Raw genomic sequence first — 25,342 nt, 5'->3', positions numbered from 1 at the left:
CCTTTAGCCGAAATCGGCGGCTTCAGATGGGAATTGATGGAGGCGTTATTGTCTCCCTTTGGAGCGTGCTGCAAGAGAGGTTTGTGTGATGAATGTTTGAGCAGTGGTGATAAAGCTGCACTTTTCCCATGCTGAGAGTCATGCCAGAGGCTTCACACATCTCACTGGTCAGGAGGGGTGCGTCCAAGCTGGGCAGCCCTGATCTTTACCTCCTACAGCGGGCTGTATAGATGGGGCTTCAGAGAGCTATTGGGCCAAAGGTCAGCTATATAAGTACCGAGCAAGTCCAGAGCGGACCATTGAGAAAAGACTTATATGTGTTGACGAGCAGATTGATTTTGCTGCCGCTTTCATCTACTTTAGACACACTCCACAAATCTAAACTTTGTACTAACACGTGCCAACATGTCAGACTTGTGTTAATGTTTAATTCATGCCTGTAAATGACCATTAATTAATAACCCTCAAACTTCGGGCTCCTTCATGTTGCATGAGCAAACATTTAACTTTTAATCTTGCAGCAGAGAGGTCGACACATGCCGAAATTAAAAGCTACCACAGAGACTCAATTAGAGCAATCCACTGAAAGATATCACTCAGATGCAACTTGGAGATGTTAAATCCCCGTCTTTGTTTGTTTGTGTGCAGCTTGTTGCTCCCCAAACCCTGAACATCTGTGCAGAGGGAGGAAAAGGGGAGGGGGCTGTGGGAGTGATGGCAGGCCACATGGGGAGGGCCTTTTCTCCCTCAGTCTGTCAGCCCACCTGACTGCTGCTATGGCAGGCCTGCCCAAGGCAAGACCACAGGCTAAGGCCTCCTGTGGGCCTCCAGCAGGGCTCGGCAGCCTCCCCAAGCCCATTAGAGCACCCCTCCTACCACCTCCACCCGAGCGGCCCCCACCCAGCCCTGCAGCCCTCTGCCCCAAGATGCCATTGCTCTCTGTCCTGCTTTTTTCTGCACTGAAATAACTCTATTGTTTTCCACTGTTTGCCATGTTGTGTATGTAATAGGAGCTGTTTGAGGGCATGTTTTATTATTTTTATTTATTTTTCTGCCTGCCTTGTCCTCAGGCTGCGAGGCTTCAAATAAGGCTCCAGAGAGACTTCAGCTTCCAGTGGTGTGAGAGTATTTTTAGGGAACAAATCCCAGAAAGGCCTTTTTACAGTTACTGCACTAATGTGGTGTGACTGTCAAAGCTTCCACTTATGTCCACTGCTTCCCTGAACGGTCCAACATGGAGGGTTGCTGAAGCACTTAGGATTCACTGTATCTTACAGCGAACTCAACAGCAAGGAGTATTACTGTTGTATATTTCTCCCTCCGGTTCTTACATCTCCGATTTAATGAGATTGTCTCGGTAGCTGCTCAGATTCTCAGAGGCAAGGTGAGGTGTGATGGGGGGATGATCAGATATTCTGGATATCCTGTGATTCTGTGTCTATTTGAGTCTTTTTGATCTAAATGAAACTACAGGGTGCAGAACAGACCCTGCATGCGAATCAGACACAGCGACTTTGCATACGAGCTGCAGAAATACCAGGAGAGCAAATTCATGTTCAACCCCAGTTGTGGATGCAATTTGTGAACGTGAGGTTCTGAAGCGTGCTGTAATAGTTCAATTTATAATTAATCATATCTGATTTGCCAGATTGCCATAAACTTGGGGAATAAAAATTTGGGAGTGTTGGGGTTTCAGATTTTTTTTTTTTTTTTAATCATTAAGTATTTATGATCCATGATGGATATATAAACTGTGTTAAATCTGTTGCCTTGAATATTGATTATCTCTAATTAAAAATGCAGTTTGATAAGAAGGTTAGCAGCGTTCTCTGGTCAGCCTCCCTCGTTTTACAACTTACATATTATTTTTTTAAATTCCTCACCTCCTAGTGGTTTTCTCTCTGCTTGCAGTTCAGTATGCCAATTAGCTGCAGAGGTCTTTAACAAGGAAGTCATTAGTTCTAATTAGGATGTGGTTAACTGCGATGCGTTAAAAGGCAAAACCCATCATGTTGAAGGATGGTGGTGTCGCGAATAAGCCCGACTGGAAACAGCTGTTGACTTTACAGACAGGGTCATGCTATAAACAAATACTCCCCTGAGCACAGCGAGAGCACGGGACACCCAGTCTTAAAAGATGATTGGCATACAGAATTAAGCAGCAGTTGAGTGGAGTATATGATTGGAAATAAAATGTGCTGCTTTGTCTCTACATTTTATTTAGTGGATATAAATTGGGCGTTTCTTAAAATGCTTAGAAGCGCAGAGATTTGAAAACCTGGAATCCAACTGTGTCTCAAAAAACCCCTCTTTATATAATGATATAATACAAAATAATGATATTTGATCACTGACATCATGTTAATGTGCTTTACCCACACAAATGGACACCCTGTGGATGCAAAAAGTCAACAATGACAAGTTATTTGAGCCAGTTGATTGTTTACTCTCTTTTTTTATATTTATCCACCTTGATAAATATACTTTATTGCAGCGCACCAAAACAGACAAGGCAGAAAACAACGATCATGTTATCAGTTAGAGGAGAAGCAATATGAGGTGCGAGTACAGAGAAAGAGAGAGGAAAAAACAGAAAGCCATAATAACAAGACTCTGAAGTATACACCAATCAGACCAACAGGTGTTTTACTAGGGAAAAAAAAGTCTGAGCATTGAGTTGGATGTTACTTTGACACAAATCACACACCTAAATATTGTTGCAGGGGAACACATACTCTGACAGCAATGGTACGGTCCAACAGCAAAGGTCTTCGCCAACAAATAATTGTCAGGAATGCTTTGGGGAACATTTTCAGCCCAGTGTCACAGCATTTTGTGAAATACCCACAAAAAAGCAATTTATCTTTTGGTGTTAATAAACAAGTTGTTACGTTTCTGTGTCAGTAAGTACAGATTTGTGAGTAATAGGAAATATATTTTTTGTAAGAAGCATAGATTCTGTGTATGATGAGCAGGGAGGTGTCACCAACCAAGGAAAACAATGTTTTAAAAGACATAATAACTGTTGCATTTTTACCCAAACCGTGATCTTTTTCTAAAGATTACCAAAGTGGTTTTTTTGTGTTTAAGCCTAACTAAAATTAAAATGTCCAGTCTGCTGAGAAGAGGCCAAGCCATTGACATGGCCTCCAAACTGCCCTGATCTCAATGCGATCAATTCTCTGATCCTCTCAGAACAAGTTTGACTGAAGGAAGCCTCACCCTGGAAACCACTGAACCCCAAATATCTGTTATCAAAGTCCTGGTGCAAGACTGAAGAGATCTGTTAAGCTCTGTGAAGCTATGGATTCACTTGGAGATTCACTTCGGCTTTCAGATCCCTTTCTTGTGGAACCAAGTCCTAGTTTGGAATCAGGAGAATGATGCCATCTCTAATTTTAAGATTAGACTCAAAACTTTCAGTTTTGATAAAGCGTATAGCTTATAGTTGGGGCTGAATTAGGTAACTCTCACCTACCCCTTTGTTATGCTGATATAGGCTCAAACTCCTGCGAGGCTTAATTTGATGAACTGAGCACGTGTTTATGTATCGCTGCAACATGTCATTACATGTCAGAGCACACATGTCTTTTTTATCCTCCTCTTTTAGCACCAGAAGAGGACAAACTTGATCTTAGAGGGTTTGACTGTGCTCCAGTTTTGGCAAAAGGAGAATAGTAATGTAATGAAACTGTTAGCATTAAACTGTGATATCGGTACAGGTTCAGGTATCTGTCCCAATAATCACAATAACCAGTAGCAATAGCTTCTAATTTTGGCGACCTATCAGGGTTGTTAACAGCCTTAAATCCACAACTTAAGGCTGGTGTCAGGTCGAAGCACCAGAATCGATTTAACTGTTGAACAAAAACACATTTTTAGGACTGTGAACCTCGACATTTAGATTTCACAAACTGTTTTTTGTGAAACCTAAGAGTCTCATTACCTGAAGTGACAATAGCTGGCAGACAGCTGTTTTCGCTAATGTGCGTGCAGGGACGGGAGAGAAGGCAGAAGAAGATGGCAGGGCGGCAGCGGCGGGGTGTAGCTGAGGATGTGCAGGTGCAGAGCGAACGTGACAGAAAGGTACACAGGCAGAAAACAGGCAGAAAGTGGAATGAAACACGGAGAGAAAAGATAAAGAGGAAGAAGGGAATCAGCGAGCTTGACTCGTAATGTTTGAGTCGTGGGGCTCGGCATAAATCATCGTAGATTACCGAGCCTGTGGAGATCTTTTGACTTGTGTTCCTCCTCTTCCTACCTACTGTTTGACATGAGAGTGAATGAGGTAATCCACGGTGCTCAGGGGTACACAGGCTCTGCTCCCATCTGGGCTTTGAACCTTTTGCTCACCTCACGCTCGGTCTCTGGTGTGTCGTGGTACAGTGGAGCATGTCAGACAAAGAAATTAAAGATGGCAGTTTACAGGGAAACACTCGGCTCTTTTGGTAACGCGGCTCCGAGAAGAACCTGACAAATTGATTTAAAAGGATGAAATACGTTCCCCAACCCACAAACGTTTTCCTCTCACCTTTTAAAACATATTTACCTCCCTGCCTGCTCCCGTTTTGTCACTTTTGGGAATGTGTGCGCGACTCCGTGCCTGTTTGCATGCCTCACATTCATTCATTTTTCATGCCCATAATGGCACTTCTTTGCAGCCATTGTTATCAATCAGGTTGTCTTTTATTTGCATGTGAGATTGTATGTGAACACATACAATGCGTGTGTGTTTTTGAAAGTGCTCCTCTTGCAAGTGTGTTTTCAGAAGCAGGACTGCGACTGTTCTTTTGTTGCTCACAGCTGTCCCATATTAGGGATCAGCTGCTATTCCCCAGGCAGTAAAGTGCTTTCAGAGGACTTGCTAATTGGCTGTAATCTCCTTTTTAAACTTGAAAGCCAGCAAGCCTCCAGCCTCGCAGTTTACAAGCAATTAATGCAAGGGAACACCAATATTGCTGGTCACAATTGGTGTATGTGTGCTCATTCTTCCTGCAGCTCCCTCTTATCTGATCTCACGCCTGTCTCAGAGGCAGATTGACTCCTCCTGTGTTGTGGACCCCCAGTGTAAACAGCTACTCAGCAGTGGGGCGTTCTGGGGAAGTGGTGCAACCGGAGCGGAGGGGGGGGATTTGGTCTGAATCTTGAGGCGTCCATGGGGATGATGGTGGGGTTTGGGGATCGGATGGGTTTCCTTCTTAGGCGCTGATGAAATAATAATGCACAGAGTTGGCGAGGCTGAAATTTGCACATGAAAATCCTCTCCCTTCGCTCTCCTTGCGTCTAATGTGCCGCCGATGACAATCCCTGCCTCTCACAGTTTATATGCAAATGAGTTCTCTCAGCTTCCTCCTCCTCCTCCTCAGAGAGTCGCCCAGCCGAGCTGGAAAGAGCCAGATAGACGGAGAGATAGAAAGTGAAAGAGACAGAGTGGGGCTTTTTTGTTGTGTTTTGTTTGTGTTTGTCTTGTTTATTTTTAAAAGGATTTTAAAAGATGATAATATATTTTAATTTTTTCCTTTGTGTTTTTTTTGTTCTTTGTTTTTTTTTTCCTGAAAGGCAATATGCAGATTCTCTGAAGAGTTTGAAATGCCAGACTTTTCTTTTGAGTTTAATTGGAACATAATACCGGTAGTCTAAATAAAGTGTTTGTGTGAAGTGAGAAATGGTTGTATAATGACTCTTTCCTTTTTTTTTCTTTTTCCTCCAACAAACAAGGCTCATCTTTCCCACAGGAGTCTCTGAGTCTGACGATTCTCTGTCGATATAAATATTGTTTCCTCTTTGTGACCTCTGCTCTTTTATTTTTTTTCTATAGGCATTTTCACAGCTGTCTCGCTGAGTTATGTAAAGAAGAACTGGGTGTTAACATCACATCACCGGGCATAAAATCTTCAAAATTGAGGTAAGATGAGGGAAAGATATGGAAATGCTCTAAAAGTGATGTTTAGACTTTAAAAAAAGCATCACCTCAAGAAGACAGAACAACCAATAAACATAGAAAGTGTCATTATAATAAAAGAAAGCACGATTTACAGATTTCATGAGCTCTTCTGCAAGTTATACATATTTGTATCATTTTCCATACAGAATCTACTTGGTCAAATACTCTATTTAACTAATAATTTTAAATTTAATTAGCTAAACAGCAGATTGCTCTAAAAACAAGATAAAGCTGGAGGTTTCACTAGTTTCCTGTAACACCCAATCCAAAGCGAACAGGACCCATTCAGATGAGGGGGGAGACAGATAGGAAGAAGAAGAGGAGGAGGGAGAAGAGAGGAGCTTTATGTCAGCCCGCTCTCCTCAGTCACGGCCAGTTAGTTAAAGCAAACGCAGGCGGACCCTTGAGAAAACGCGAGGCGGCGGAGAGTGCCAATCACGGCCGAGCCCTGGGCATTCCCTGGTACAGCTCGCCTTGAGCAACTTTTTATTAATTTAATAAACATCCCACAGAGACGGAGCGATGTGGACTTACGTACCCTTGCAGACAACAGCACTGCTTGGGCCTAATGAGATGTGCTACTCACACACACACACACACTTGCCAATTCACACAAAGTGGGCACACTCTTTCTGAAAACACACAGCCGTGCAGCCCACAGGCTCAGTTGCTCAATAAATATGTCAAAAAAATGTCACTTGCATATTGTGGTTTCTAGCCGTGAAAATAGTGTTGGTTTTATTTGCCAAAGTTTTCAGTTGTACATCCTGAGATTTCTGCCTCTACTCCACTGCAGTGAAAGTGAGTGGGATTTTATTCGTGGTTACAAGATTTAGAAAAAAAATCATTCTTTTTTTTTTAAATATCTTTTTCTAGGAAACACTGGTGCTTTGGATCATCCACATAACACCACCGAGCGACAACAGAGAAGAGAAAAATGGTTCATATCATTATTAAGGTTCAGTCAAAAGAAATTCAGAATATTCTTTAGGATTGATGTAAGTCAGGTGTATTGGTATCAGACTAAAATGCATCCAGTATAGATAATATTTCCTCAATTTTTGCAATCAAGATACCTATGTTCATATAATTTCCTGTAGTACACCATGCACTATCTGCATACTCTGTGTAGTTTGTACATTTTGATGGGGAAACATTGGCCTCAATCAAACCTGAAAAGTTTTGCACCTGCGAGAAACAATGGCTGTGTTTTACATCCCTTTATATCTTGTTGCGTCTCCATCCAAACATTTAATAAAAAATTCTTGATAAATACCAAACAATGGCACAACACATATAACATCAATACCTCAGAAGAAATATGCCTCTTTTAGCACTGTCACTGCCATTTGACAGTAGATCTAATAATGTTTTCTCCTACTGATTGCCTTGAATTAGTTAGAGATCATTCTGCTGCTGCTGAACAAAATTCAACCTTTTGCCCTCTGTGAGTACACAATCCATTTATTAATGTCACTGTTGCACACTGCATGTTGTACCGAAGCATCCAAGTTGTAAATTTCTCAGACACAGATGATTTAAATAAAATATTGTTTGGGTACTCCTGAAGTAATGCAATACTTGGATCTTGTATCTGGATTCATCTAACCGATTGAGTGTAATTCAGAGCCATGGGGGGGGGAAGCGGAGTGTATCCCAGCTGCCATAGGGCAACAGCCTGTTGCAAAGCTAATGCAAAGAAACAGGCAACCATTCCCACTCTCAGTCACACCTATGGGCAATTTAAGTACCAAGTAACCTAACCCCACTAACTGCATGTCTCTGGGTTGTGGGAGGAAGTTGGAGTACCCAGGGAGGACATGCAAACTCCACAAAAAAAGGCCCTGGCCAGATAGTGAATTCGAACCCAGGACTTTGTTGCTCAAACCCTGGACACAATGCAGCTTTTAAAAATATCTATGTACATGTGAACAAGGTTTCCAAACTTTTATATCAATTCAGTTGTTAACTTGCACTCCATTTTTTTAGAAAGTGTTACTCTGGATCATAGAGTACTCATCCACTAAAGGAAAATCCAGATATAGTGCTTTTAAATATGATCTTTCAATGCTTTGACCACCATAAGTAAAATTCCATTCACCTCCTGGCAGGCATATAGCTCAAAACTTGGCCAAAAAATTATATTTTTATAGATACTACTAAAGGCAGGAGAGAAGATATATCTTTCTTTTTTTGCACTTTGGGTGAAATGTCCTTTTAAACTGGCATGCTGTCTTTGAAGTGAACTTCTTTTCTTCGGCCTCTTAAAGCACTCCTCAGACTCGAGTTCATTGCGATTCCATGGGCAGCGTGCGATGTGCCAAGGGGTCCAACGGCAAGCACAAAACATTTTGAAAATAATAATGATCTCACTTTAACGCTTGTTTCTTTCTTCTCCGACTGCTTATGGCGGTGTCGGTGTCGATGGGAGTCATTAGAAGGGTCGGCCGCTCCTCCCGACTGATAAGGAGCGGCTGCAGCAGCAGGGACCAGGGGAGTAGGAAGAGGACATACTCCGGCACGCTAACAACCACAACCATCATCACCATTGCCACGCATACCTGCTGCTCTGGGGAGACGCTGCCTCCTGTCAAACAGCGGATGGACCCTGGTTTGCCAATGCAAAGTTGTGTGTGTTTGTACGTGTGCAAATGTATGTGACTGCAACTGCTTGTGTGTGTGCGTGCGTGCGTACTCCTTCTGTCTACATAATCCTCCCCAAGTCTCGCCTCACTCTTTGGATTTGACTGTTCACTCCTCTTTTTCTTCCTTCACCTCACCCCTCTGCCCCCCACCTCCTTCCACTGTATCACTCCATATATTCATGAATTTCCTGTTTATCATGAAAACTTATGCATGAAAATAGAGGGTGGGAAGGAAAAAAACAACAACAACGACAAAAAAAAAAAAAACACACCAAAAAACAAACAGGGAGAATTTTGATCGTCTGGGTGCAGCGCACTGTGCACAGGCAGCCCAGTCCTCGAGGGACATATTCAAGAAGCCCCTGGTTCCATCTCCCTTTTCTTTTCATTACATTTCTTTCTCTCCTCCCTTCCATCCATCCATCCATCCACCCACCTACCACCTCCCTCCTCTCCTTCCTAATATTCCTCCCCCTTTGCTTTAGCCTCCCCCACCACCTACCCTCTGCCTTTCTCTTCTCCGTCTCCCCTTGACAGTGTCAAAGCCAGTTACAGACAGAAGAGCTCTCCTTCTTAAATAATTCACAAGTTGATTAATAGACTCACAAGGGTATAATTAGGCAGGGGAAAGACAGTGGCTAGTGTAACCAGTACAGTGCTTAGGGGAATTAGAGAGCGGGGTTATTGAGGAAATGGAGAGTACCAGTAAAAAATAAATAAATAAATAAAATACAAAAAAAAATGAGGCGGCTGCAGTGGTGGACTCATGGAGGGGATGAAGAGGAGGGGGAAGAAGGAGAAGACGAGGGGTGGGGGGGGGCACCTTTTTCTGAGGCTATGTGTTGGATATGAGGCAGCCTCTCCAGGAGCATGGAGCCTGGGGTTTGTTTGATGTGGAAATTGGACAGTTTGAATCCGTCTCCTTTAATTTTTCACAACTTACAGGGCCTCCCTGGGTGCCTCACATTCCTCTTATAGGATATAAATTAGTTTTTTTGTCCTCTCACTCCCTCATTTTTAAACCCCTTTTTTCTCTTTCTCTTTTACACATTACCCAGGTACCCCTGTTATTATTATTTTTTTCCCTGAACCTTCTTCCTTTTTCCTCGCTGAAGAGAGTTGTAGTTTCACCCCCGATGTTTGTCAAACAGTCAGTCATCAGCATAAAACTTCACTTATGTTGCCTCTAAGGCATCTTTTGTATTCTGAAAGGGATGCGCTTTCTGCTGCCAGACTGGTCTTCAAAACAAACAAACAGAACAATAGAGCAACAGATCTCTCTTCTCAGTTCAGACATCATATTTCTGTTGTGGTGATCTCTGTCTGCCTCACTTTCACTGTTAAAACAAAATGAAAAGAACCAACGGAAATGCACCAAGACAGGTACAACACTGCCTTTTCCTTGCATGTGTTTTTCCCTTTCCTCCTTTCCGGGAAGTTCTCTGCGAGTTAAATCATTTATATTGGATACACACTGCTCTTTCTTTGGTTTGTTCCTCTGTATTTATTTCATTGTCAGTATCTCAGATTGCTTCCCACAGCCCTGCGCAGCTGTGGTTTTTTGCACTCGGTATACGCCAATATCCAAACAGACTGATGTGTCCATCCAGACACACCAGCACGCGGCTGACTCTGATGTGCGCCATGTCTGCCTGCATGTCGACATGTCAACTCTAATTCAAGCTTCTCTGTTTTCCCTCTCATCTGTCTGCTCCAGATGTTGCGCTGGGTGTCAAAACGAATCTCTGCTCCGGAAAAAAAAGGTGGAAAGCAACATATTTTTCTGTTTGTAGAAACTGAGAGATAGACTTTGAAATTCATTTCAGGCTTGCAGGAGGAGATGAGCCCAATTCAGCAAGAGTACGCCTTGATGCCACTGCTTGTTATCTGCCCTGAGACTTCTGACGTGATTGCCAGGAGAAAAAAAAACATACAATGCTTAATGGTTAATTCACTTCTTTCATTGTCTTCCCTGTATTTGAAAATAGCACATTAATTATCCTTTTCTGTACCATGTAATTGGCCCTTCTTTGTAGTCCCCAACAGACAGCTAATGCCTTCTTTATATTTTGCAGGCTGTGCAAATACCCTGCCACCAGGAGGCGCTGAAAAGAGCGAGACCCCTGTGTGTTGATTTATTTATCTGTGTCTGGATTAAAGCCTGTATACCTGATAAAGGGGATGTCAGAGGAGCTTTGACAGCCACAGAGGCAGCAGAGTGTGTGCGATTTGGTCGCTGCGTCGGCAGAAACAAGGAGTGTCGATGGCATCTTTGAAGTCTTGACAGACGAGAGCCTCTGAACATCCCCTTAATCTTGCCTTCCCCTCAGAAAGGCGTGCGAGCAGGCAGGTTCTGAGCACACTCGGCTCCCTGTTTGCCTTATTCTCTTAATGACACAAACCATTCAGCCACCACGCATGATAGCATTTCATCTGGCATAATGTGTGGTGGCTGCTTACTTCAAACGCTTCAGCGCCTCTCCGCATTAAGCCGGCTGGAGACGGCAAGAGCCAGGACATGAACACACAAGGCTTTTCCTCATGTCTTGATGGGATGCCTGTGTATAGTGTATGCTGTTTGATTGTGGTGATTGTTTTTCGTGAGCCCACCGAAAGCAAATACAAGGAATCTGCCGTGTATGATTGTCTGGAAATCTGATCAATGGAAAGAGATACGTTTCGCACCTGAACACTCTGTGTGCCTGGAGTAATTCACGGAGCTTATAATGACCCTTGAACCTTGAACTGTTCCCATTACTGTTTCTTCACACAGTACTTTGCGGTGTTGCTTCGTCACGTGAAGACAGATCACTGCAAAGACAATGAGAAGGGTGGCTTTGCATTACTCTTCGCTCAGCTTGAAGCTTATTCGCCATCAGTGCCAGTTTGATGTTTTTCCATCAATTCCCATCTTCCACTATATCCCATTCAGAACAATGACAGACCAGGAATGCAACTGGAATGGAATATGAGGGGAGTGTACGTGGTGGAGGACCGGAACTTCTGGGCAGAAGAGGGCGGCAGGGTTAATTACTCCATTATCGGGTGGCTCAGCCAGGAGCTGTTTAAACAGGCCCCAGTCAGCAGGGGATTAGGCCTCATTACTCCAGCTAAAGTTACGCCCACGACCCTTCCCCACTGCCGATTACTGTGGGTTTGTCTGATATTCTAGGGAATATTCATATAGAGGGAGGATGGGGAAATATAGAAAGGGAAAAGAGTCTAAGACCAAGCGAATGGAGAAGGATAGGTGAGGGGAAGAAGAGCAAACTGCCAAGTACAACATGGCAACTCCAGTACATCACTAGCATCATCACCTGAGCTCAGCCAAGGCTACAATTATCCCCCAAAATGCTCAAGCGTAGCAAGATTAGCATCTGAGGCTTAGGTTACCCTCCCTCCCACCAAGCTGAACTCTTCCGCCATTCTCGGCCACGGCCTCTGCATCGTCCTCCTCCGGGTGTCTGATGGCACTTGGTGATAATGACGGTGCTCTCATTTGCAGGAAGGACATGTCTCCTGAAATTAGGTTGATGTTTGTGCTTCATGAGTGGAGCACGATGGGTTGATTTACCAGGTCTATAGGGCATGAAATACTTTGGTTTACAGTGACAGTCGTGACAGTCATGCCACTCAGCGATGAAAGGAGTCTTTATGAAATTGATGATGAGGTGTTACAGCAATGAAATGCATTGCACTATAATGTGGCTAGAAGGATTGATGATTTATTGACTTTGATGATTTTTCCTTATCATGAGCAGAATTACCTGCAGGGTTTTACCAAACATGCCTTACTGCTGTGCCAGTGGCACCATGGGGCTGTATGTAGGCCCACTGGTGAATCAACCTATAGAGTTTATGCTTACACAGAACACATGCCCATGCTAAGCAGGTGCAGTATTAACCTGAACTCAAGTATTTGCTCATTAGTATAAATTGTTAGTCGCTAAAACAAAAATCCATAGATGTGTTGTGATCCAAGTTTAAAGATAGACCTGACCAGAGCAGAGCTGCTTGGAACTATTCATCCTGAGGTTCAGTTCAATTCAGTTTTATTTATATAGCACCAAATCACAACAGTTGCCTCAAGGCGCTCTATATTAGGAAAATTAAGGTAAAGAACCTACAATAATACAGAGCAAACAGAGAAAACCCCAACAATCAGATGATCCCCTATGAGCAAGCACTTTGGCGACAGTGGGAGAGAAAAACTCCCTTTTAACAGAACCAGGCTCAGGGAGGGGCGGCCATCTGCCGCAACCGGTTTGGGCTGAGGGGAGGTTACATGAACATCTGTACCAGATCCATGACAGTTTGTCTAATACTTGTTAAGTATATATGTTACTGTTTTTCCTTGTTCTGCTTTCGATTATACTAAAATACACTCCAAAGATTCGGCAATGTTCATGCTCTTCCAAGGTAGGCCAAATTAATGCCACACCAATCCAGTCATTTCAGTGTATTTTGACCACAAGAATTCCTTTAACTGATTTTAGTTGAACTGGAATATTAATCACCTTCCCCTATCGGTAGATCCTTGTATGTATTAACAGCTTTTGGATGATTCTTGGACGGGACTGACCTTTACAAAGGTGTTTGAGTTTAATAGTCTTTGTCTGTGAAACAGCAGTAAGTGTCTTGTTGTGTTTTCACTCACTCCTGCATTCTCCTGTCAATATTGACATGCCTGGGAGGATAGAGAATTTACGGATGTATTCCAGCAAAGTTGCCGATGGATCAAATGGCTAAAAAAGTGGATGTCTTCCAATTAGAAGAGTCAGCTGTGTACTGGGAGAACTAATCCAGGGGCTTTTCAAAACAGATTTCTGAGAGCTTGAGTTGTGGCCTGCTGAACTGCACACTCAAAGTTTTGTGTCAGTGCCTCCTTGTCTTTAGTTCAATCACCTGGAACACTTAAAAAAAAGCAGACATACACTTTTGTGCTACACATTCACACTGTAGCCACGCAAATGCCTCCAGAGGGGCTGCCAAATGCAGTCAATAAAATTCCCATTTCATATGAGTGAAAATGCCTTTTTTTTACGAAACAGAGACACGCTCGCTCACCAAACTATGTGATTTAAGTTTAAATCCAGAACAGAGCTTCTATTATATAATTGAGGACAAAAAAAAAAGAAAATAAAATCAATAGAAGCAGCTGGATGTGGCCACGGCAGGCGCGGATCACATCCATATTGAGAGTGTACCCTCTTCGATCTGTGTCTGGGCCGGGCTCAGCTTCACTAACCTAATCACATACGGAGCAGGTCGATTGGAGGACTTAGCCAGTGGCGCTCTCTGATAGCATATGTTAACACGATGCTCCCTCTTGTTCACCGTTAAGAAAAAAAAGCTGCACCTGAGATCCTTGGCCATTCAGAGCTCAAAAACCAAGGATTATTTTAAACATAGCCTGAGGTGAGAGCGAGATTCTCCGCTCCAGTAACCAGAGCGAGCTGGAGGTGGGCAGCTAAGGACAAGAGGGGCAAACAGGATATTTATCCTATTGATTTTCTAAAGTTGAAACAAGAAGATTTAGGGGGGCTTGACTCTTAAAATTCCCAAGGAGCCGCTCACTGCTCAGCCCCATGGCCATAAACACACACGCACACACACTCACTCACACACGCAAACACAAAACATCTTGCTAGTGAGAAGTGTGAGGGAGGTTTAGGGGCCTTGAGCTGCAAAGCTGTGCTGTGCTGTGGAATGATGTGCCCCAATGTGTGTCAGAGGAATCATTATAGCTAGTGCTAGAGTTGAAGCCCGCCTATGGTGTTAGCGTGCGTGTGTGTGTGTGTGTGTGTGTGTGTGTGTTTGAGAGAGAGAGTCATGTAGCAAAGTGGAGGTGTGAGCAGACAACAGATGGGAAGGGCCTCAGTATTGCAGAGATGTGGCTTTTGTCTCTCCCGCTGAAGAGAGAAAAAACCTGCAAATCAATAACAAACCTGCTGTGAAAGAAAATGTGTGGGAATGTGACTGAGCTCACAGAAAGTGTCCTGGAAATTTACAAATTTTGGTGGCAGGTTCACAGTCTGAGGGATAAGAAAGTTTGCCTGTTGTTTTCTGTTTTCATAATCTTGTACTTAGTCTTAATTTTGTTTTTTAAATATTTGATAAATTAAGTCTTAAACCTTAAAATGCTGAATTGCAGTCATTTTAAGGGTACAAAATTCTGGAGGTAAAGGCTGTTACACATGGGCGTTGAGTGACTGACAGCTAAAACACCTCCAGTACTTAACGAGGAAAAGAAAACCTCCTCCTCCGTTGCTTAAGTGCAGAAAATGAGCAAATATCTGACTTTTTGCCAAAAAAACATACAAAAAATTAGGCTTGAAATTCAGTTTCATGTGCTGACAACAACAGATGAAACATTTCTTGGGTCCAATCCTTTTGATCAGGGTTGTCAAGCTTATTTCACATCATGGGCCACGTACAGCCCACTTTGCCCTTAAGTGGACTCTTTCAGAGGAAAGAAGGTTAACTACACTATTATTATTTTCTAAATAATGGAACAACTGTGGTCTATTGAATGAAATAAATCTGTCAGCATGACTCTTTGTGCTTAAACTATAAGGAATAAATGTGTAAAATTACAGAAAGAAAATTTTGCTGGTTAAGTTCTTGTTAGCTCACAGAAAAAAAAAACTTTTTACTGTGGACCCACTATAAAAAAAATTGAAATTTCTATAGTAAATTATGAAAACCAGTGAATGTTTATCCATTACTTTAGCACACTATGAATGGCAGGAAAAGCTGGAAAAAGGCGATGAAAATGGAGTTAGAAGTTCAAAATGAATGCCTCTGAGCCTTAAGTTTGAACCCCTGCTATAAATCCATCCACTTCACCAAGATAACTGATTTTTATCAGGTGGGCAAAATTGAGTCTCCACCCAAACAAAAATTGGTTGGCATCCCATTCCAGCTGCTCCATTTCCATCTAGACATTTCTGTCTGATGTCAAGCAAAGCAGAACATCAGTGCTGTATTTTATAGAAAATAAAGAAACAATCTGCAGCTGTTGGATTCTTGGTCAATTGTGCATAAATTCAATAGGGCGTACTTTTGTTTCTTGCTGAATTGAAGAGGAAACAATAAACAATGAGAAAAAAACAGGGACCGTTCCAAAGCAGCAAAGATTTATGAATATATTTATTTGTGAATTAATTGAAGTCTGAAGAAAACTTGAATTCCACCAGTCAAAAATTAATCAAATAGAGCTGCAGGGCTGTCTCCAAACTTTTTTCACCTTGTTAACAACTCGAACGGTAACTTTTATTGTCAATCTCCCACCTGAAATTTATTCAGATGCTCAATTTTGGTGCAAAGTTTTGAAGGAGTTTGACAATGTTTCCAGAACAACAACCAAAGTGAGCAGTACAAATAATAGTCACTGCATTCTTTGCCATGTCACTGCTGTCCTGAAAAACAGACCCCCTCCTTCCTCACTGACCTTCACCACAACTACAATTTTCTGCCAGCACCAGCCTCCTGTCTCCACCCCCCTCCAGAACCAGTGTCAAACTACTGCCACCTCTACCCCATCACCCCTATTCAAAACCCCTTGCATTTTACATCCAGCCCCTCAGTAATCTCTTTACAATTTGCAGACTTTGAGGTCAAAATGTAACTAGACGTAACTAAACATTAGCCAAATGTATTTAAAAAGACAGCAATTAATTTACCACACAATTTAGACATCTAAAACATATTTCAAACAATTGTTGTTCAGTTTTAACCCAAACGTTTTCAACCCTAGTTCCAAAAAAAGTTGGGATACTGTGTAAAATGTAAATAAAAACAGAATGCTATGATCTCGAATCTCATAAAGCTTAATTTTATTCACAGTAGAAAATAGAAACCATACTTAGTGTTTCAGCTGGTAACATTTTGGGAAAATTATCAGCTCATTCTCAAGCAACATATTTCAGAAGAGAGCATGTTTACCACTGTGTGGCATTTTCGTTTTTCGTTTCACAGCAGTCTGGAAACATATGAAAACTTTGGAGACCAGTTGCTGGACATTTGGAAAAGGAGTACCCACTTTGCCATAGTTTACAATGAGCTTTGGCCCATGAATCACGTGGCTTCTTCTTTGTATGATAGAGTTTAAACCAGCATTTGTGGATGACACAGTGAACTGTGTTCACAGTGATTTTTGGAAGTGTTCCTGAACACATGCAGTGATTTCCATGACAAAATCATGCCTGTTTTTGATGCATTGCCACCTGAGGACCCAACGATCACAGGCACAGCCTCAGTTTTTACTTATATCAATTCTTAAAGTGTAATTGCTTTGGCCACAATATTTTCCTCTTTAGTGCTCTTTGGCCTGGAGTTTAACTTTATTGCCAGTTAAGCGTTAACCCTTAAACACTCAAAGAAAAAACTTCATGTCTTCCTTCTTAGGTTGATATTGTTAATCTGGTAAATGGCGTTAAAGTAATGTAACAACTTGTATAACAAGATATTTTCTTTGGGATTAATAAGCAAAATAATATCTTATGTTTTGCTTTTGTTTGTTTAATAATAGTAACAATTCCAACACTAATGTTTACTGATAATATATGACAAATGCCAACATGTCTGACTTGGCATTGTGACATCATCTTGTAGTAACTACAGCGTCATTCGCTCACTTGTTCATGTTTATACGTCCCCTTATTAAACCACATGGGATCCTTGATGTAGTCCATTCTTTGGCACTTGTTTGCTGATGCGTTTAAAAAAGCAGTGCTTCATTCATGAAATAAATGAGCATATATATGAGTTGCAACACTTAAACGAATTACTAGCTACAGCACTGATTCTTATTCCTTTACATTGTTTCTAAACAGACTCAGTGGGAAAACGAAAAGATGGCACTTTGACATTTTAACACATTACCTTATGACTCTTTAATTGAGTGATATTTCACACAACCAGGTTTTAGTTCATCCTCATCACGAGATATTAACTAGTTAGACTTTTCAAAAGCCTAGCTAAAGATGTGCTATAAATAAATTGTGCTATTAAAAGACTCAAGGGTGTAGAATGACAATTAGACTTTTTTTTTATTCAGAGACACAGCACTGAAGCATGATGAAGAGACATGATCCTCTACCAATGCAGTAGAGACTCAAATCCCAAAAAGTACTTTTATAAGGTCAATACCTTAATTTAAAAAGAGGCAAGAGAGTGGCAGTGAGATCAGAGAGTGTCATAAGCCACAGAAACACTGATCACAATGCGGTTGAAAATTGACTCAAACTAGTTCTTGTTAGTTTAACCATATTCTGACTAGCCACACCCTCCACTTCTCTCCCCTGCAGACAGATGAGCTAAATTACTGATACGTCTTTGTTTAGACACACATGCACACACGGTATGACACAGATTTTATTAGACAGCAAAAAAACCTAAGCATAAAAGTTTGTTTTTAGTTTCAATCGTTTACTGTTACAAAAACAAATATATCTCTGTGTGATTTCAGCACTTTATGCTAATTACAGCTCATCAGTCACAGGCCTGCAGTGCTGGCTGCAACTCTCATTTCTGCATTCTCCACCTGCTCCTGTTGGACCTCCTGGGTCAGTCTGCAGCCACGACTCGACGCTCGGCGGTCACAACTCGTGACTCCTCAGTCATGCTTGCAGATTATTGCTAATCTCATAGGTGGTGAAGAGGTGCTACGTTAATTGTTCTTTGGAGTGCCCCAATTATGCCATTAACGGCCCCTCAGTGATGAGGCTAATGGCGAGAGACCTCGTTTGCATAGCATTATCTTAATTGAGCCCGAGGCCTGGCATGAAAACAACCCCGAGATTATGTTACTGATGGATGGTGGCAATGGTCCGGCGGCAACCATTTACCCGACAGCTATATTAATTAACAGCTATCCAGTTACATGGGCTTTAACAGGGATGAATAAGTTAACATGGTGACTGTGATGGTGGTGGTGACAGCACTCCTGTGCCTATGTGTGGGCTTTTAATCGACGAGACACACTAATACAGGATGTGTGTGTGTGTGTGTGTGTGCGTGTGTGTGAAGAGGGATGCAAAAAGAAGGCCTGGCATCGGATCTTATTACCCATCTCCTAAAGGAGGAAACGGAGCCAGCATTAGTACCAGCCTTTAAATAAATCACCACACAAAGCCTGCACTAATACTTTTAATCGTGAATTAATTACACACTCATTGCAGGGAGAAGACCCATAAATGTTCCAATATGCTCAAGCCTGAAATCGTTATTGCACAATATCTCAGGAAAAGAACAACTCCAGAGTGTGTCGCCTTATGTAACGTAAAGCCAGGACTTATTGTGGATCACCCTCGGACCAGAACTTGGACTCACGCATGCAGACACGCAGAGCGTCTCTGGACCAGGGTGGAGTTTTCAGTGAAGTGGGCCAGCCAGGTAACTCTTTTGTTATGTAAAGATCTGCCATGTGATCCGTTAGGATAAAAGAGGAGAGAAAAAGAAGCCGTTCAGATAAGCTTCCCCTCATCAGATAATTAAGGATGCCTTTGCTCCAGTTTCCCCTTCTTAGCATAAGTGTCTGATCAACTTTCAATAAGCTCATCAGTCAGAGTTGGTCCTCGAAGCGCCGCTGCAGGGGTTGTTGCAGGTTCCTCCAGGATGCGAGTCAAGTGCAGTACCAGGGGGTCTTGGCCTCTGGCGTGCCCAGTAGGGTGCAAATAAATTTAAAATTGTAAAAAAATCAACAAATTACTCTGCTAGATGCAACCAACAGTGAACAGACAGCTCAAGGATCAGTCATAGCTATTGTTTTGTAGAATATTTACAGCCTGGAGTTTGTTTTAATATTTCCACTGTAGGTTTATATGTGGATTAGATATCATTAATCCAGCCCGCCAAGACTTTAACATTTGAGCTATGCCTTTTCTTCATTTTTCCTTCACTAATTGTTTAATCAACTAATCAATTTGTTCAACCACCATATTTGTAAATTTGTTTTTTTGATTTTAGCCTCCAGTCTCCAGCTGCTGGTGCAATCCGATGTTTTGGGGGGTTTTTTGGTCCCATGTTCTCTCTTTAGATGTCACTGCTTTGACAAACTGTGCAAATGAGCCACAAATCCGGAAGCACAATTTGAAATAATTTTTTAATAACATGCAGAGAAAGTCAACAAGTCGCGCTTGCCTTCAGGCTACAATAAGTGAAATTACTTACTGTTTGTGCTGCCGTCTAATTGCAGCCTCTCAACAAACGGTTTAGACTCCCCCCCCCGTTAGATTTTCCCACCTCAACAGCCCTTTGCTTCTTGTCAAAACTCTTCCTCCACCTGTCACAGTGTGTGAGTTTTGTGCACGGTCCCCCCCCTTCTATTCCATCGCCCCCCTGTCTCTGCCTCCCCTGCTGCCAGTTTTTAACTACACTCCACTCTGGCCTCTGCTCTACTTGTTACAGCCCCAACACGAGTGCAAACAATCAAAGTCTTTGGGAACGCTAAAATATGCATGGCTATCCGTGACAGACAGATAAAGCAGGGCAATTAGCCACGTAATCCTAGAGCATCGTACGGAATAGTCCGCCTCAGCTGTCCTCCCTCCCCTCCTTCCCTTTACTCTCTTGGTCTCCATTAGTTAAATGTACTCTGTGTGTCGGCTCCCCATCAAATCAAGTAACACTTCCCCTAATTGGCTTATAAATAATACAGCAGGGCCTACATTATAATTTCATCAGTGGTAAACATTGCGGGGGCAGTTGGTAAAGAACCTATCCCTCATTAATTTCTTAATTTGGGTAGATGGAACGAAGGGGAAGTGAGGGAATGAAAGGTGGAGAAAGAGAGGGAGCTGCGGGGATCGGATGAACGGAGGGACTCGTATCACCTCAGGTAGAGGGAAGGAGAAAGAGGGAGAGATAGACGAGGGGGAAAAAAAGAAGAAAAAACAAGAGGGAAGATGCTGCTGCCGCTTGTGTTAAGAGATGTCGGATATTCAATCCGGGGGTTTTGTCAGTACTCCTGTGCAATAGGTGATGAGGGCCCTGCTGCCCTCATTTTACACACAAATACACACAAGTAAACACAATCTCCCTCCCCATTCTCACTTGCTGTTCTTTTTTTGTATCAACTTAATGAATATTTCATAACAAGCTGCATAAATATTCATTCTAATGGTTTTGCACATAGTTATTACCGGTATTTTCTTTTTTTTTTTTTAAAAAAACACACAAAAAACAAAAATACTTATTTAAAATTCAGTATAACCAGGCCCTGAAATCATTTCCCACTCCCATGCAGGCACACAGAAATTATCAAGATCAACTAGTCAAATAGTATTTCAACTGCAAGTCACTGGAGCTATTACGAAAATCCTTCCCAAAAGCTTGTTGAAGACACATATTTGTCTTTGGGAAAGGCATAAAGTTCATGTCTAATTTTTGTCATCAGCTGCAATCGCAAGACAAACCAGAGAAATTCCCAAAAGATTGGCTGTGTGATGAAATTCTTTTTGTAAAAGGCAATAGGTCTGTAACTAGCCTTCCTCCCCTTGGCAGCTAAATGTCACCCAAACCTGCTATTATATTGCATAATGCACTTTTAAGGGAATTTTACATAGCCTGTGATAGATGCTAGGAAATATGAGGTGTGCGAATATGACACCCTCTGATCTCTGAAAGACAGATATTAAAGCAAACTCTCAAATGAGCCATTCACCCCCCCACACGTTCTTTTCCCGCTTAAATCTGAAAAAGAAAAGGCGCCGAGAGCCCTTCAGCCATCAAAAGGAAAGTTAAGTGCTTCACATTCTTGGTGAGATTTTGAAAATGAAGCCACCTGAAGGCAATCTGTCTCCGCTGGAACCTGACTTGTCACCGTTACAGAGAGCTGTCACTTCACGGTGCCAGCGCTGATGGAGACAGACATCCGTCATCCGCTGCAGTGACGAACACTACGTGATGTCTTGCAGGCCTGCTGAACAGGATGTTTCACTTATGATCTGCAGAAACACGCTCGTGCGGAGCCAGGAGAGCTTTTTGTTCACTTATCGCTGTGATCTGAAACTAAGTAAGAAAATACAGCATTTTAAGGCAAAAAAGAAAGAAAGAAAAAGAAACAACTACCCATCAATCACACCCAAAGCCATATCACATGGATCTCATTAAACTGGAATGTACTCAGATCCTTTGTGTAAATATAGCAATCAGTTCTGAATTAGAATTGTATAGCATGTATAATTTATAGCAGAAAAATCCATTCAAGTATCAAAGGAACCCATTCTTCAGCGCTGCAAATTACTGGTAGATGATAAGACATCCATAGTCAAAATCTATAAAACAAAGAAACCAGTAATTCCTAATCTTTTCAGCTTGTAGCCCCTTAAAGAAACGGTGTCTTCTGGCCCCTCACGACTGGCTGCATGTGCCTACTGGTTGTGATATATTAAAATCTTTTCTTTCCTTTTATTTTAGCAAATTTTAAAGAGGTTAATTATTCATACATTCACAAGAAGCACAAAAAGCTAAAAAAAACCAAACAAACAAACCCCAAAACAAAACACTGAAAAGGCAAAATAAATTAATTAATGAACTGTATTTTTATATAACAGCAAAACCAGCATTAACTGGCATCACCAACTTGTATTAGTATACATAATATTAGACATAATAGCTGAAATCTTTTATGTCCTCAGCTTTGTGTAGCTTATTAATATTGTCATATTGTCTCTGAATTTGCCCATGACTTGGTTTTGTAAATCGAGTTTTGCTTGCTTAGCATAGATAGGAGAACAGTCACACTCCGAGGGGTTTTGACGAGTCTGAACAATAACTAATTATGTAATTCATCAAACGCTTAACACGATCTTAAGAGATAGTATTTATTAGGAAAGGAGTGTAACAAAAAGATACTGCTGTGAAATTGAATATCCCGTGATCTGAACCTTGACAGTGCTGTGATTTCTTATTTGTGCACATTTGTCACACTTACATGTTTCAGATCATCAAGCAAGTTTGAACCCTTTAGATTTTCTGGTAGAGAGCAGAATTCAAGGCTCCATCAATTATGGCAGGTCCTCCAGGCCCTGAAGCAACAGAGCAGCCCCAGACCATCACACTACCACCACCATGTTTGACTGCTCTTTATGAAATGCTGTTAGTTTTTTAACACCAGATATATGAGGTCTCAATCCTTCCAAAAAGTTCAGCTTTGCTCTCGTAGGTCCGCAGAATATTTTCCCTAAACTTTTAGGAATCATGAAGACGTTTCTTGGCAAACATGAGAGGAGCCTTTTAATATTTTTAGTCTGCAGTGGTTTTCACCTATGAACTCTCCCATGGATGCCATTTTTGCCCAGTCTCTTCCTTATTGTTAAATCATGAACACTGACTTTAGCCGAGGCAAGAGAGGCCTGCGGTTCGGGTTTGATCTGGGGTTTTTGTGACCTCCTGGATGAGTCTTTGTCTTTCATGGTAGACTGGGCACTCCTGGGAAGGTTTACCAAGTCTTCTCTATTTGTGGAAAATGACTTTCACTGGAGTAACTCTTAGAAATGGCTTTGTAACCCTTTCCAGAGTGATACATGTCAATGACTTTGTTTCTCAGTTGTTCTTGAGTTTCTTCAGATTGTGACTTAACACATTGCTTTTTTTGTGCCTACTTTACTTTTTCAGACAGATTCTCTTTAAGTGATTTCTTGATTCAGCAGGTCTGGCAGTAATCAGGCCTGGGTGGGGCTAGTGAAACATACATAGGACCAGTTAGGTTTGGCTAGCTGTTTTCCCTTAATAAATGAAATTATCATTTAAAGTGCAATTTTGTATTTATTTTGCTAATCTTTGACTGGTATAAAAACCTCGAATTTCTTAATATTCCCATGTAAGCAAAATAGTCCAGTATTTTGCTTACCCACCCATCCACCCATCATAATTACTATAAACATTAAATGACTATGTCGTAATGAAATTGAACTTTGGGTCGGGAAGCCATTTCCCAAATATTGTTAATGGATGGACAAAATAAAGTAAAGTTTCTTAGCTTAGGTTGTAAATTGTACCAGATGATGAAATACTGTTCTCCTAAAATTTAGACTTAAATTTAGATCCCAGCTACAAGATGATATCCCTAAAAACTGATTGCTGCACAGTAAAACTGAAGTCTTTGTATGGCCCAGGTATTCTGCTTTGCCCGTGCAGTTTGTAATCCAAACCTTGGTTCGGCTTCACTCAGTAATAATTTAGGGAGTGTCAATTCACAGACAACTCTGGGTTTTGCATACGCTACATTAATATATCACTGAGTTCTGAACATGAAATAGTCAAGGTAAAAAAAAAAAAGCACAGCTCTTTAGATCAAATGTAATGTTCCAGTCACTTCTGACCTCTGAAAGCGGGAGATGTTGCGCTAACCGTCAGAAAAGGTTAAACCAACCACACACTCAATGCAGCCCCTCCACTTAATTACTGCAGAACAAGAGGAGATGGGGAACATGTTGAGAATGAGCTTAATTAATGTAGCAGTAAAAAGTGTCCCTCCCTCTCCGTGTCCGTTCTGCTGTTCAGTATTAGTTCCACTTCGGTGCTCTCAAAGCCTCGAACAAATAGTGACTCTAATGATGGACATGCAACCTCCCCCCTCTATCCTCCTCACACAGCCTCACGGCTGGTCTCGGGTCACTGCCCTCCCTGCTTGCGTTCTTCCCCCCTCCAGCTTCCCCAGGGAGTGCGTGGGGGGTAGTTAGACAACCAGTTAGACAGCCGTGTTCACTCCATCAGCTCGGAGAAAGCAGAAGACAACCTTGCATACTGACTTCATTAGCACTGACAAGTTTGGGGGGGATGCGGCTCAGTTTATAAGACTTTAGAAACAGAAGAGAGGAGAGCCTCATGGGGGTGTAAGGGAGTCAGATGCAGCTCTGGATTGTTGCTGTGCCAAAGTGTTTATTGTGATGTATTTCTGGGCCCAAACTCTATAGACAGCCATGTTTATTTCACAGCTCAGGGACTATCTGCTTCCTGTCTGAATGTAAATAAAGTAAATATAGAAGAAAAGGGAAGGAAGATTTGTCAGATGGGGCTGGCCAATCAAAGGAGTGAATTTAATTATGAATATTTGAAGTTTGATTCACTGTCACACATGGAGAAAGAGGGATTATGAGAATAGGACCTACACAAACCCTAGGCATACTTGGCATGCAGTAGTGTTGGGTAATCTGTTCCATAGTCCAGTTGTCCTGTTGTCTCCCTCTGTGATCACCAATAAAATCAGCACTGGGATGGGGTTGGGGGAGTAATTAAAATGCATCCATTAAGGTAGCGTTATCCATGCGACATAATGCACAACGTGTGGCTCAAAACAGCTTTCTCACTAGAGCTGGTGACAGTGGAGCAGACAAATGGACACCAAGAGAAAGAACACACCTGCAGGAAAGCTTTGTTCACCTACAATGATGCATAATTTAGCCTACCATAATTAATGAATGTAAGTGGGTAGATATCAGCTGAACAGATAAAACAGTATTAAGTCACACTTGCCTTCCTTTTTTTTTAGCTTTATAGTTTTGCTTGTTGTTCAGTTTGTTTTATGTATAAAGTGGCTTACTTGTCTTTACTTCACTCTTCATAGTGCCCTTCTATAAGCTGGCTGGAGAAGTGGTAGAGGAAGTACATTTGGTTTACAGTGATTACCAGGCAAACACAGCAGCTCACGCTGGATTTGAATGGAAAACAAAAACACACACAGAGAAAAACTATACCAAAAAAAAAAAAAATGTAACAAATAAGTCTCTTTATGTTCAAAAGAACA

At 41.8% G+C, this 25,342-nt stretch overlaps 1 long non-coding RNA gene across 5 annotated transcripts in view; it reads left to right on the top strand.

The window, feature by feature from the left end:
- LOC102080363 (uncharacterized) overlaps positions 1-25,342 on the top strand; it is a 58,693-nt gene that overhangs the window by 16,347 nt on the left and 17,004 nt on the right. For 2 of the 5 annotated variants that reach the window (XR_003220833.1, XR_001223917.2), the window contains exon 3: positions 5,819-5,905. This is a non-coding gene — a long non-coding RNA (uncharacterized LOC102080363). Of the gene's footprint in view, positions 1-5,818; positions 5,906-6,215; positions 6,611-6,820; positions 7,970-10,306; positions 10,421-25,342 lie in introns of those variants that run through there. The other 3 variants (XR_003220834.1, XR_002059573.2, XR_269348.2) reach the window with 3 other exon arrangements.

The sequence above is a fragment of the Oreochromis niloticus genome, linkage group LG7 (genome assembly GCF_001858045.2).
Source record: "Oreochromis niloticus isolate F11D_XX linkage group LG7, O_niloticus_UMD_NMBU, whole genome shotgun sequence".
Taxonomy (NCBI): Eukaryota; Metazoa; Chordata; class Actinopteri; order Cichliformes; family Cichlidae; genus Oreochromis; species Oreochromis niloticus.
This window is presented reverse-complemented; position numbering and strand designations above follow the sequence as displayed.